At 44.4% G+C, this 14012-nt stretch overlaps 1 pseudogene; it reads left to right on the forward strand.

Annotated features, from left to right (window-relative positions):
- Positions 1-803: 803 nt before the first annotated feature.
- On the forward strand, positions 804-4522 carry LOC108310568 (annotated as a pseudogene).
- Positions 4523-14012: the final 9490 nt, after the last annotated feature.

The raw sequence follows: 14012 nt of genomic DNA on the forward strand, positions 1-14012 counted from the left end.
AAAGTCATCCATGTATTTGCATGCTTTCACAAAGACCTCAGCTACACATGTAAAGCTATGTATGACCCCACATTAAATTGAGATGGATTTGTTTTAGTATACATAATTATGGATCTAGAACAAACTGTTGGATAACTATTCAGAATTCCATTATTTCCTCTGCTTTAGGCACATGGCAACCATGCTGTTATAAGTTTTAAGAGGTACAATTGAGAACCACTGCAATCGGGCTTCACCATTGGAATTGCCAGTGAAAATATTTTTGCAGTAATAGGAAGTGAAAAATGTTGTGACCTAAAGCATGGGTCAATTGGAGGGAGGAGAGAGGGAAAGTTTAAAGGAGGTAGAATCAGCTGCTCTGCCTTGTTAGGGCTGCTTCAAAGACTCTAATGAAAATAATATGCAATGCACAGCATAATTGTGCATTCTCTGCACTCTCAAAGGCCACCAGCTTATCCCTAATACATGAGCTTTGACTGCCCTTCTAAGACTTTCTGTTTGCCTCACTGCAAATGTAATTAATGTTTTAGAAGTTAAATGTGGGTTATGCAGGAGTGTAAAGAATGTTCTCCAGGACAGCAACTTTTTCCCCTTCTTCTATTCAAGTGAACCAGTTAACCACGTGTAATGGTGATAAAAATAAAAAGCTGTCAAAGTATTTAAATATCTAAAGACTATAGGGAGAAATATAAGTTCATGAATAGCATAACTATTTTAAAGTCAGTTTTTTTATGAAAAGAAAATATACTTTGTGTTTATTTCCTAATTTTTAAGAAGAGAAAAATTTGTGTCTTCTTATCACCGAAACCCTTTTCCAGATGAATAGGGACCAGCTACAAAAATTTATTGAGTAATCACGGCACACCACCACTCTGAAGTTCTTCCTACCTCACAGAAACTGGAGGATGAGCTTCTATCCTCCAATTAAGAAATCAATCAAGTGAATGGTGCTCCTGACCCCACAGCTGGGGCCAGCATTAACAACAAGACCTGTTAGCATTTGAGTGAAGACCAGGTGAAAGAACAAGTGAAGCCTTTTCTCGCCCCGTGGAGTTACTATGGCTCTAGAAAGCAACTCAATGTTTGCCAAGGTTTGAGAAATGCTGCGGATGAGAGATTCCAGTGGAGCAAAGGTACTGATACTAATAACTGAGCAGTTCTGCAGGCAGTAAGGAAGAAGCCTGACAGACAAGGTCAGGCAACTCTGGAATGAGCTAGGGGCTTTATGAGTGTGCATAATTTTAAATCCACACTGCAAACTGGAGGAGAAATCCTGCTAGCTGCAGCAGCTGCAGAAGTGAAGCAACCTGGATGTCTGTCCCCTGGAGGATGGAAACTATGGACATGAGCAGCCCAATATCACCAATGCACGTCCCCAGAGTGCCATTCACAGTCCAGACTCTTTATCCAGACCAAAACCAATGATATTCACAAGAGCCATTGAGGGTCATGAATTACAATGACAGGACAGCCACCAACAGCAAATAATTAGCAGTGATATTTATATAGCTCCTGCCTGCCAGTGGGAAAGTAAAAGACTACTCTTTAATTTCCAAGGCCAGCCACTGTGGCGTGAGCATGTGCCTACAGCCTGTGCTTGGGTTGATGCCCTACGTTCCCACAGTTATTCAAAAGAGGCCATCAGACTCACAGTGACCATTATTAATACTCTGAGGTTGCGGCAACTGGAAATCTACAAGCATCAGAAGAAAGAATTGTTGCAGAGAGGAACCACAACCATCACAAGCCTGGAGGGCTGGATGGGCCACCCCCATCCCATTGGCTGCCTGTTTCTCATTTTGACTGAGGCCTGCTGCCTGAATGATGACAGCTACCTGGAGATGTCTGATATGAATGAAAGCAGACCCCTTGTGTACCAACATGTACCTGTGGCTGCAGGCTCCCCAAACCAGCAGTAACTCTTACTGCCGTTGGCCCTGGAAGTTGCACTGGTGGACCTGGGTCAACAGAGGGTAATGCCTGAAGGCCTCTCTACACAGGACAAGGTGTGCCATAATGAGAGCAGTTCCTAAGCCAACTCTAAGAGCTGCAGCTTGACAGTAAGCTAATGCAAACACTACAGCATATCTTACTGCTGGAAGGGGCCCTTTCAGCAGTTGGGAGAAGTAACCCACTGAAAGAGTGTTCCCACGCATACCTGTGCCAAGTATTTGCTCTCAGCTCTGTTGTCTCATGATCCAGCCCTGTCCTATAAATTAACCTTATGTGCCATGAGGTTACCTGTTTTAGAAAACCCAGCTTCTGGCCAGGTGTGGTGGCTCACGCCTGTAATCCCAACACTTTGGGAGGCTGAGGAGGGTGGATCACCTGAGGCCAGGAGTTCAAGACCAGCCTGGCCAACATGAAGAAACCCCATCTCTAATAAAAACACAAAAACAATTAGCCAGGTATGGTGGCAGGTGCCTGTAATCCCAGCTCCTCCAGAGACTGAGGCAGGAGAATCGCTTCAACCCAGGAGGCAAAGGTTGCAGTGAGCCAAGATCGCACCATTGCACTTCAGCCTGGGCGACAAGAGCGAAACTCTATCTTAAAAAAAAGAAAGAAAACCCAGCTCCTTCAGGCAACACATCCCACCCTCACCCTATGGGGTCTGTGGTGCCCAGCCATTATCCTGGCTGGTTCACACTTGGACACTTGGAATCACAGCACTGTGAACTGACCTCCACCATGCTGACTGCTGCTAAAGGAGACACTGAGACTCTTCTGGAAGCAATACAGAAGCAAAGCACATTCATTCTTCTTCCGTCATCTTCAGACTGGCCCAAATGTATTCAAGATTGCTACTCCCATTGACAGCAGTACTGACAGCACCCTGCTCAACGTGGCCCCGGAACTTGGGTTACAGGTGATACAGATGACCTTATCAACGCTTAACTGGAGACACTGGGAGATGGTGCAGTGATTGGTGACCTGTGCTACAGAAGCAGGTGAGTCTCCCACCTCTGTCTACCTGCCAGGAAAGGAATTTCTAGACCCTACTCTTGGGACAGGACAATAAATTTTTAGAGCTCTCATATTCCTATTCCTGATGGACTAAGAAAGGATGGGGCTGCTGGTGGGAGAAGATGACCTCTGTTCAGCCAGCCCAAGCCCTGCTCTCATTGCTTTTGAACCTTATCCGGATGTCAGCAGAACTTTGACCCTCTTATCAGAAACAGGTTTAAGAGAGTGAATTTTCATCTGCCAATACTCAAGTGCTCCCTTGGGAGATAGTGGACTGGGTGGTTTGGTCCCCATCCCTGTCCATGCTTGTGAGAAACCCCAGACAATTAAGAGGCTTAGGACCCTTTCTTAAGCCCAAAGCCCCAGCACAAGACTCTACCCTGAGAGTCCTCACTTCAGCTAGAATCCCTGGCAGATCCGCAACCCTGGTCTCAGGGCAAGAAAACCACAGGCTCTATTGCCTCGTCCTTGTGAGAAACTAAGAGCACCTGCAGAAACCTTCAACCCTCTGATGGAGGAAGGAGGGTATAGCAAAGACCCCAAACAGGGTCTGGCCATCTAGGATGCTCCCCTTTCCCTGGTTTGCCTCAGATCATCTCAAGGTTGCTGAGGAGAAGGGAGAATTCATCTCTGCAGGCCACGTTCAAACCCCAAATGGTAATCTGGGCAGAATCAAAACAGGACCCCAATGGCCACGGCTGAGCTCAGGCTCTCCCTGACAGCTTGCAGAGCTGGTACACGGGCTTTACCCCTACTGAGGCTACTAGTATTGTAGCTGCCACAGCCATATCCCACACCGCTATCCTGTGCCTTAGTCTTGACTATCCACAGCAGGAGGAACTGGCTAACGGTGCTCACACAATGGCCCTATAGTGTACTATGAATCATCCACAGAGCTGTGCCCTGTCAGCCCTTACACTCTGTGAGGACAACCACATTGCCTTTGAGGCAGCCTACCAGATTGCCACTGACGCTGATGCTGGTGGCATGACCCATTCACAGCTGTTCACCATCGCCTGCTACGTGGGGCTCCATGGCTACCCACTCTATGCCTTCAAGCTGGCGTCACTGGCTATGAGCCATCTTAATCTGGCCTTCAAGCAGTATCAGTGATGTGCTCTGGGTTTGTGCCCTCAGTCACTCTCTGGGCAAGAATGAGCTGGCAGCTCTCATCCCCCTGGTGATGAAGAGTATGCACTGTGCCACAGTGTTTCCAGGCATCCTGTGTGCGACACAGCAGTGACTGCACCTGGCCTGGCTGGCACCTCAGGCCACCACAGCTCTGAAACACTCATGTCTACTGACAAAGCTCCATTACACTACTTGCCAATGATGCTGACGCCACCATCAATATTTATGTCAATACTACACACTCACGCCTAGTACGCATCAGCTCTAGCCACTACAGAGAGTTCACTGAATTTCTAAGCAAGGCTTGGGAGAACTTCCTGCTGCCCCAGGATGACCACTTTCAATTTGCCCAGTTCATCAACACATCAAACACATCTACAAAGACAAGAAAAAGCTGATGCTGCTGGTGCGAGAGTGCTTTGCCTGAGAAAGCAGATGGCTCACCGCCAGGGCAGCCTGGGTCCCCAGGTAGGATCAGGTCAGGCCAAGGACACTGAAACATCTGTCCACCCTGAGAGGACTCCGAGCACCTGTGGCTGAGGCCAAAGGACCACAGGGCTAAGGTTGGGGTGAGTCCAGCTTCTCATACAGCCCACTGTTCATGGAGGAGCTGGGCCCTGCAGATCAACCAGAAACGCCACAACATATGCCTTATGCCCCTGCATCCTGCATGTCCTGGGCCTTGGCCCTGTCTCCCTTGGCAAACACAGAACACTGTTATGTCTCAGGAATTGCTTAGCCAAAGAAACATATGCGCCTATGGTACTGTAAATACTATAGTATATGTGTTGCCAATTATTGTGAAGTTGTAACTATTTATACTTCTGGTTCTGGTTTGATGAGCACTTGAAGTAGCTGCAGGTGGGAAGATATGCTTATTTTCTGAGAAGACTCACAATCATTTCTCAGGTTTCCCTTGCAGAGTGTATGCTGTGAGCAGTGGAAGAGTTGGGGGTGCCACAGAGAAAAACAGCCAGTTAGAAAAAAATCCCAAGTCCAGTCTATGCAGAGTCCCCCACCTACAGAGAGGGCATTTATAGCCCAGTGGCAGGTGAGGGGCAGAGGCCAGGACTGGACTTAGACTTTTGCCTCACAAAGCTATGAGGACACTGAAGCTCCTGCTCCTGCCTCTTCAGGAGCCCGTTGAGCGCCTGAGAAACAAGCGCAGGGAGAAGATGAAAGTCTGAGAAGGCGCTGAGCTCATAACACTCATCTACTCTGGTCACCTTTGTGTTAGACAGCATGTGGTTTCATCTATAATTATGTATAACTATGTGTGTGTGTATCTGTATGGCTAAGTACATGTGTCTATGTGCAAAGACGTATCTGTACATGCCTGTCTGTACGTGCACAGACATATTTGTGTGTATCTATGTCAGCACTATGGCTGTGTACCTGTGTGAATATGTGCACACTGGCCTGTGCATTTCTATGTGAGGATAGACACATTATTTGTGTACACGTGAGGATGCATATCTATTGTAAATGCATTCATTTTTGCGCATGTTTAGTGTGTATTTGTATCTGGGTACACATGAGGACATGTGTGAAAATCTGTTTGTGTCTGTGTGTATGCTTGCAATCCATGCATCCATGTCTTTATATGTATAACTGAGCATATTTCTACATGTAGGGATGTCTTTGTATTCATGTTTGAGGATCTGCATGAATGTGTCCTTCCTGCTGGCCAGATTTCTCTTCCCCGTTCCTCTTAAATCTCTCTCACCACCTAAACGTTTGTTCCCCATCTCAGCGCCTCCTCTATTCATTCTCTCACCAAACAAGCTCCTAAGCACCAGTCTCCCTCTGCCATCAGATTGGCTGCGTTAGCTCCGCAGTTCTCTTCTCGCCCTGTACTTGCCTTCTTCCCCTGCCTTTCTACCTCAGGCTTCCACCGCCTGCTTTTGCCACAGTCTCATTGCTCACTGACTCGAAGGCTAGAGCTGGTCAGCACTGAGCCTCTTCCTTCCTGACTAATTTCTAGCCCTAGTGGGCAGCCCTGTCTTAGCCCTGGCTTACCTCCACGATGTATCATCATGTTCCTGCTACCTTCCTGACCTCTATGCTCAGCCTGGAATTGATACAGGAGGTAACAAGGGCATTCAGAAGGGTCAGTTGGATACCAGTGTCTTGGTGTTTACTGTGTCATGTCTTCGTTCCTGAGTTGGGATTGGGGTGTGATAGGAAAGGGGTAGCATAGCTAGAATGAGAACTAAGAACTTCTCCATCTGCTTTACTTTTTCTTCTTTGACAAACCGTCACCTCTTTTCACTCCAAACTGACCAAGAAGTTGTATTTACCATTTGTGGCTCTATCCAGCCAAGGACCCTACAACCTCTCAGCCCAATGGGTTGGTTAAGAATAAGAGAGAGAGAAGTCACTCTCATTTCTGTATCACAATTGCCCTTTTTGGCAAGTGTGTGAACTCACCGTGCTTTTCTATGAATAAACCGTGAATCACATAAAAGATCATTTTTCCGGCCAGGCGCAGTGGCTCATGCCTGTAATCCCTGCAATTTGGGAGGCTGAGGTGGGCAGATCACGAGGTCAAGAGATCAAGACCAGCCTGGCCAACATGGTGAAACCCCATCTCTACTAACAATACAAAAATTAGCTGGGCTTGGTGATGAGTGCCTGTAGTCCCAGCTATTCGGGATGTTGAGGCAGGAGAATTACTTGAACCTGGGAAGCAGGAGTTGCAGTGAGCCAAGATCACATGACTGCACTCCAGCCTGGCAACAGGATGAGACTCCATCTCAAAAAAAAAAAAGTCATTTTTCTAGAAGGAAAAAAAAAAAATTCCTAAACCCAGAGGGGACCAGCAAAAAACTATAGACGATTATAGATTTCCTGTGAGTGAATATGGATTAGGATGACCTGATGCTATAAACCAAATGTTGTCCTCCTCAAATTCATGTGTTGAAATCTAATTCCCAATGTGATGGCATTTGGAGGTGGGGCCTTGGGAGGTGATTAGGTTATGAAGGTGGAGGCCTGATGAATGGGATTAGTGCCCCTATCCAAGGACCACAGAGAGCTCCCTCATCTCTTCTGTCATCTGAAGACACAGTAGAAACAGGACTATTAACCAGGAAGCCAGCCCTCACTAGAAACGGAATCTGCTGACCACTTGACCTTGGATTTTACCATCTCCAGAACTATGAGAAATACATTTGTTTCTATGCTACCTAGGCTATGACATTCTGTTTTGACCCTCAGATTAGATAAAGAACCAACATATCAACTTGTACACATAATTTTTGGAATCTGATGTCAAATCTTTGATGGCAAAAGGTGATTGATCTGCCAGAGAAATGAACATATGTGATCCCTCTTTCCACAAGAAACCAGTGAGTCAAAACGGGCAAAAGTAGATCAAGGTCTTCTAAAAGCCATACCTGAAAGGTTTCCAATAATAGTTGATTTGATGGTAATTTGATCACACAAACCAGCACAACAAAAAGACACAGCTATCGGAGAATTTCAGGATAGCCTCAAAAACACCATCTAACATTAGGGAGTTAAAGAAGGCCTGAAGTTTCAAAAAGCCAAACTTTACTTAAACGTCATTGTATAAACTTGTAATTCTAACACTATGAATAAATCCTAGGGCAGGTGATGCCACAGAGACCCTGGGCACAAGTGCTGAATTTGGAAGCTTTGTTCCTGTACCCTTTGGAGATGCTCTGTGACCACTTCATCCCCTGCCCACCTGTCAAGAAGAGCCCATCAGGGGTAAACAGCCCAGATGCCCAGTTGAGGGCAGCTCCCAGAGGAGAAAGAGGGCACCTCTGGGAGCAGGAGGAGCTGCTGGAACCCCTCCTTGCAGTCTCCTTTTCCTGCTCTCTAGCACCTTTTTCAGGCAGATATACACCCCCAGAAGCAGCAGCTCAAGCAGGTCCTGCAGCAGCACAGGAGCGGCTCTGCTCAATGGGAGAAGCCTCTCTCCAGCGAGGCAGAGGAACCCAGGCTGCATGCCCGGGTCTCTGCCTCCATGGTTCCCACTGTGCCCAGGACAGGGGCAGGATGGTAGCTGCTGACTGGGACCATGCTGGCCACCACTAGCTCCAGCCACGCTTTCAGCTCTGGGGCTGAGGCCAGTGGCCACAGCAGGTGCCAGGACGGCAGGCAGCTCCTCATTGGGCTTGTCGTTGGCTGTACCAGGGCAGGGGTGAGAGGGCTCTGGAGCATCCTCTAGCTCCAGCGCTATTCCTGAGGGGGCCCTTCCTCTGGTGTTGGCCCTGGATGAACAGTACTGGAAGTTCCTGTGGTGCTGCATATGGAGAAGGAGCTGAAAAAGGAGAAAGGGTCACCAACATCAGTCGCTTTCCACTGGAATTTCTGAACACAAATACAACCTCATTGAATTTAAAGGAATTTCAGCCTGAAAACAGCACCCCAAGAAAGTCTTCCAGACTGCAAGCCACCTCATCATGTGCCTGTGCCTCATAGGCTCCAGAGGCTCCAGCTGGACGAGGACAAGGACAATGTGTAGATGTGACCCTGATGGGATCACTGGTGAGGCCTGGCCTGGTAGAACCTGCCCTGGCCTGCCCTGTGGTACCTGGGGCACCATTGGCCAAATGGCCAGAGGGTCTGGGGTGAATGATGAGCCTTTGTTGGCATCATTGGAAAAGGGTCTCATCCCTGCTAAGCAGGAGCCTCAAGATGTGGGGATGCAGCACGAGAACATCTTACTCTCCTGAGCGTCTCCCGCCAAGCAAGCTGGCTACAAGGCTGACTCTAGGATAGGGGCACCCGGTTACCAGAGCTCTCTAAGTTCTTTTCAGATCTGTCATCAAGGAAGTGAGGTCGCTTCTTTAAGTTTCCGTCCCCTCAGCCCCTTCCTTCCATAAGACCTACTTGGGACCCCACTGAGCTGCTGACTGCTTACCACCCCTGCAGGTCAACGCCTTACCTATACACAGTTATATCCACCCAGAGCCTGCTTGTATTCCTGCACCTGATGTTCACCAGAAGCCAGATCTCCTCCTCAGGACTGATTTCCACCTGGGACCTGCATGTTCACCTGGGGTCTGATGTCTGCCTTGGGCTTATGTCCCACTTGGGGCCTTTTGTCCACCTGGGGACTGGTATGCAGATGGGTTCTGATGGCCTACTGGATCTTGTTGTTCACCTAAGGCCTGGTGCCCACCTGGGGCCTGGTAATCACCTGGGACCTGGGTATCAACCTGGGGCTTGGATGTCCACTTAAGGCCCAATGTGCACCTAAAGCCTGAGTTTTCACCTGGGTCCTGATGATCACCTGGGGACTGGATGTCTACCTTGGGTCTAATGTCTACCTTGGGTCTAATGTCTACCTGGAGCTTACATATCTACCTAAGGCATGGTAGGTGTCTACATGAGTTTGGTGTTTAGCATGGCCCTGCTGTCCACCTAGGGCCTTCATGTCCTTCTGGGGCCTGGTTGTCAACTTAGGGCCTGGTGTACACCTTGAGTTCAGTGTCCACTTGGGGCCTGATGTCTACTTGGGGACTGGTGTCCTCCTGAGGTGGGAAGATCCCTGGGGCCCAGGAGGATAAGGCTGCAGTGAGTTGTGATTGTGCCACTGAACTCCAGCCTGGGTGACAGAGTGAGACCCTGTCTCAAACAAATAAACAAAAAAGACACAAATTATATAGCTGTAAAAAAAATGTTCTTTCTTTATAACCTTATTCTATAGGCTTTTTTCTATTCTTTATTTATTTTACTTTTAAATCTTTTATTTATAAAACCAAGACACATACACACACATTTGTCTAAGCCTATGCAGGGTCGAGATTATCAGTATCACTGTCCTCCACCTCCACATCTTGTCCCACTGGAAGGTCTTCAAGGGCAGTAACACACATGGAGTTGTCATCTCCTATGATAATAATGCCTTCTGGAAACCTCCTGAAGGACCTGCCTGAGGCTGTTTCACAGTTAACTTAAAAAAAAAAAGGTAGTAAGCATATACTCTAAAATAACAATAAAAAGCATAGGATAGCAAATACATAAAACATTAACATCATCATTTATTATTTTCATCAAGCATTATGCACTGTACATAATTGTATGTTCATACCTACATCACCACAAACATGTAAGTCATGAATTGCACTGTGAGATTACAACAGTTATGATGTCGCGAGGTGATAGCTACATTATTATCTTATGGGACCACTGTCTTATGTGTGGTCCGTTGATGACCAAAATGTCATTATGCGGTGCAGATCTGTATTTGAGAATGGTATAAATATACTCAGAAATACATAAAAGATGCAACATTAGGGTAGCAACAAAAGACATGGAAATTTTATTTTATGCATTATTTTATACTAGGGAGTTGACATAAATGTCTTTAAGGTTTGAGGTTTTGATTAGCTGGATTTAGAGAGATTAAGGAGAAATGAGAAAGAATAAAGAAATGTTATTTCTTCTGTGTTTCCCATAAAGTTACTTAATATGGAATCAATGAAATTCCTGCAGCTTTGATTAGATAGGTAGATGATAAAGAGATGATAGATCAACAAAGATAGAGATGGGTAGATAGATAGACAGACAGAGAGATACAGATGTGATAATGATTCTTCACTTGACCAAACTAGTCAGGCTCTTAAGCCTTTTCCTAAGTCCATCTCTATTTCCTTATAAAATTCACTTTTAGCAAGAACCCTCCACCCAGAACATTACTCTGGATGTCTCATCATGCTGGATATCCGATAAGGCTCCTCATCCCTTGCCATTATATTAACATAATGGAAATTGCTGTTTTGGGATTGCTTCCCATCTCACTCCATCCCCTTGAAATTCCTTCAGTGGTTGGAACACAGACTCTTGGAGGCAGAGTGCCAACCTGGCTTCCCTGCTTCGAGCCAAGGGGACTTGGCTGTCCTAATTTCTCTACACCTCTATACCTCTTGTGTCTACACTTATAAAATGGGGAAATTAATAACAAATGGCTGTTGTTAATTAATACATGTATGCATTAGAACACACCATAAGCGCTGTGTGGATATTGGCTATTATTGTTTCTTCTGTACTCTCTAGAGACTCAATTTCATTCATTAATCCTACTGTTGAAGAACCCTAAATTGGCCCATGGCTTCCCTACAAAAAAAAGCACAGTGCGATGAAGATCTTGGCTCAAGTATTCTGTGGCCCCATGGTAACACCTGGGGTGCTGCACTCAGTAGTGGGATTTCTAGGTCAGGGAAAAATATACAACCTAAAAAGGTGTGACAATTTGCTGGCCAGAGGCGCTAGGCTAGGTCACAATTTCACCAGCCATGGATGAAAGTTCTAGTGCCCCACATTCTCACCAACATTTAACATTATTTGATGTTACACTTTATTCCCTAACAAGAATATGTTTTATTTATAGGATGGAATGATTATTTGTGAGTTAGAACACTTTTCATATGCTTATTTGTGTCTTCAGTTTCCCTGACTGTATAGTGCCTGTTCATTTTGTTTGCTAATTTTCCTATTGGACTTCATAGCTGATTTGTAGGAAGTCTTTGTATTGATTGCTTACTGCTTCCAGTTGTGTGAATTCTCTCAATCTAACCTCTTTCACTTTGTCTATCACACCGTCCCCTGAACGTGGAGCTGCTATTCCACTGTGGTAAAATCTAATAATATTTTTTATTCTGATCAGAACTTTGGAGTCTTGATTGGAGAATCTTTTCCCCTATCCAATATCACAAAGTTATTTCACTGCATTTTCTCATTTAAGTTTTTCAATTTTTTTAAGTTTTACTTTTACATCGAAGCTTGTAAAGAACCTTAGTCTGCTCCCATTTTAGAGGGAAAGGTGACTAGAGAGAGGAAACCAACTATACTCAAAATTGATTTGGGAATTGAGAGTGCTAAGGCAAAAGTTCCTTATCTTTTTCTATGGAAGAGACGGGGACAATGTTATAGAGGAGAGGGTGAAACAAAGAAGAAAGGGTCATGGGATGACTCCATCTGAGAAAACAGAGGCAGGACGTGGTTTTCATGTCTCTAGGACTCTCGTGGCCAATCTTTCTGGAGAGAACATGGAACAGCTACAGCTCACATATGTTAGTAGTACTATAAAATGGTAAAAATGATTTTGCAAATAATTTGTCACTTTCTTTAAAGCTAAGCATATAGTTACTATGTGGTCCGGTAAATTTTATTCTTATTTACCAAACAGAAATAAAAACTAAGCTTACACACACACACACACACACACACACACACACACGCAGCATGTATAGAAATGTTCATAGCAGCTTTGTACAAAATAGCCAGAAACTGGAAGCAACCCAAAAGTTCACCATCAGGTAAATCAATCAATCAATCAGTCAGTATCCATAGAATAGAGTACTACTGAGCAATACAAAGGAACAAGCTACTGACAGAAGCAACAATGCGGGTAAACTTCAAAAGTATCATGTCAGACACAGATTCCAGACTCAAAGACTAGAATCATAGTATACGATTATAATTATATAAAATTTCTAGAAAGGGCAACCGTAGGGACAAATAATGGATTAGTGTTGCCTGGGGTTGGTGTTGGGAGCAGGGATTGACAACAGACAGGCACAAGCAATATTTCAGAGTGCTCAAATTATACACATTAAAATGGGTACATTTTATTTAATGTAAATTTTTCCTTAATAAAATAGATTTTAGAAAGTAGATTATGGCCTCTGGAGAGCGGATAGATCTGGGATGTTTGGGGATCAGGTTAAGAAGAGAAGCTGGGAGACCAGTTCAAAGACTATTGCAATTATCCAGGGTTGCAATTATTCAGGGAATATGAGAGTGGTTTGGGCTAGAGTGGTAGTTACAAAGATATTTAGAAGTAGTGAGATTCTGGATATATTTCAAAAGTGGAGTTAATGGGATTTAACAATGCTCAAGTGAGAAAGAAATTTTCACCTGAGCTACAGGAAGACTTGACAATTATTAAAATACAAAAGACTTGAGAAGGATCAAGTATGGGGGCTCAAAAAAGTTTAGTTTTTGTCATGCAAATATGAGATTCATTAGATAATTTATTAGCAATATCAAGAAGTACAATGTTTAGGTACACATTGGAGGTTAAGATATACATTAGGGAATCATTAGCTCACATACTGCATTTAAACTCACAACTAATTGGACCGAAGTGACCAAGTGGATGAATAGATAGAAAGAAGCAGTCTAAGGATTGAGCCTTGAGGAATTCCATTTTTTTTAAACTTGAAAACAGAAGGAAATATCCAAGAAGAATTAGAAGAAGAACTGAGAATGTGTTATCCCGATTGAGAAAAACATTTCTAGGAGGGAATGATGGTCAAACTCTTGTGATAGGTGAGCAAGATGACACCTGACTTGCTTATCACAGGGTAAATGCAAATTATCTGAGTTACCATTTCTCACCTATTAGAATAGCAAAATCTCAAAAGCTTTGATAACATACTCCCTTAGAGAAGCTATGGTATAACAAGAACTGTCATCTTCCATGGTAGAGATGCAAATTTTCCTATGGTGGGTAATTTTGTACTTTCTAGCCAAATTGTATATGCATTTGTTTTTTGACCCAGATAATACTATTCCTAGAGATATATTCCAAGGACATACTGGTAAAAAATATAAGTATTTGCAAAGCAAATAAGTAGTAAAACAGTTATCTTCTTCTATTGTGTGCAAATGTGACAGTGACCCAGTCAAATCTTGTACACCAAATTGTGATAAACTTCTGAACAAACAAACTAATAATATTTGCCAGCAGGAGAGTCCTTATCTATGGAATACTTTTAGCAGGATGTATTTGGTTGGTTTATGAATATTTATGATAAAAAAAACCTGGGTGTGGATTTATGGTTGTGGATCCTTGAAAAATATCACATAAGCAATGTAATTACCTGATTATAAAATGAAGATATTTATTGACTAATGAATAGTCTCTTTGGTGTTAT

Source organism: Cebus imitator, unplaced genomic scaffold (genome assembly GCF_001604975.1).
Source record: "Cebus imitator isolate Cc_AM_T3 unplaced genomic scaffold, Cebus_imitator-1.0 Scaffold105, whole genome shotgun sequence".
NCBI lineage: Eukaryota > Metazoa > Chordata > Mammalia > Primates > Cebidae > Cebus > Cebus imitator.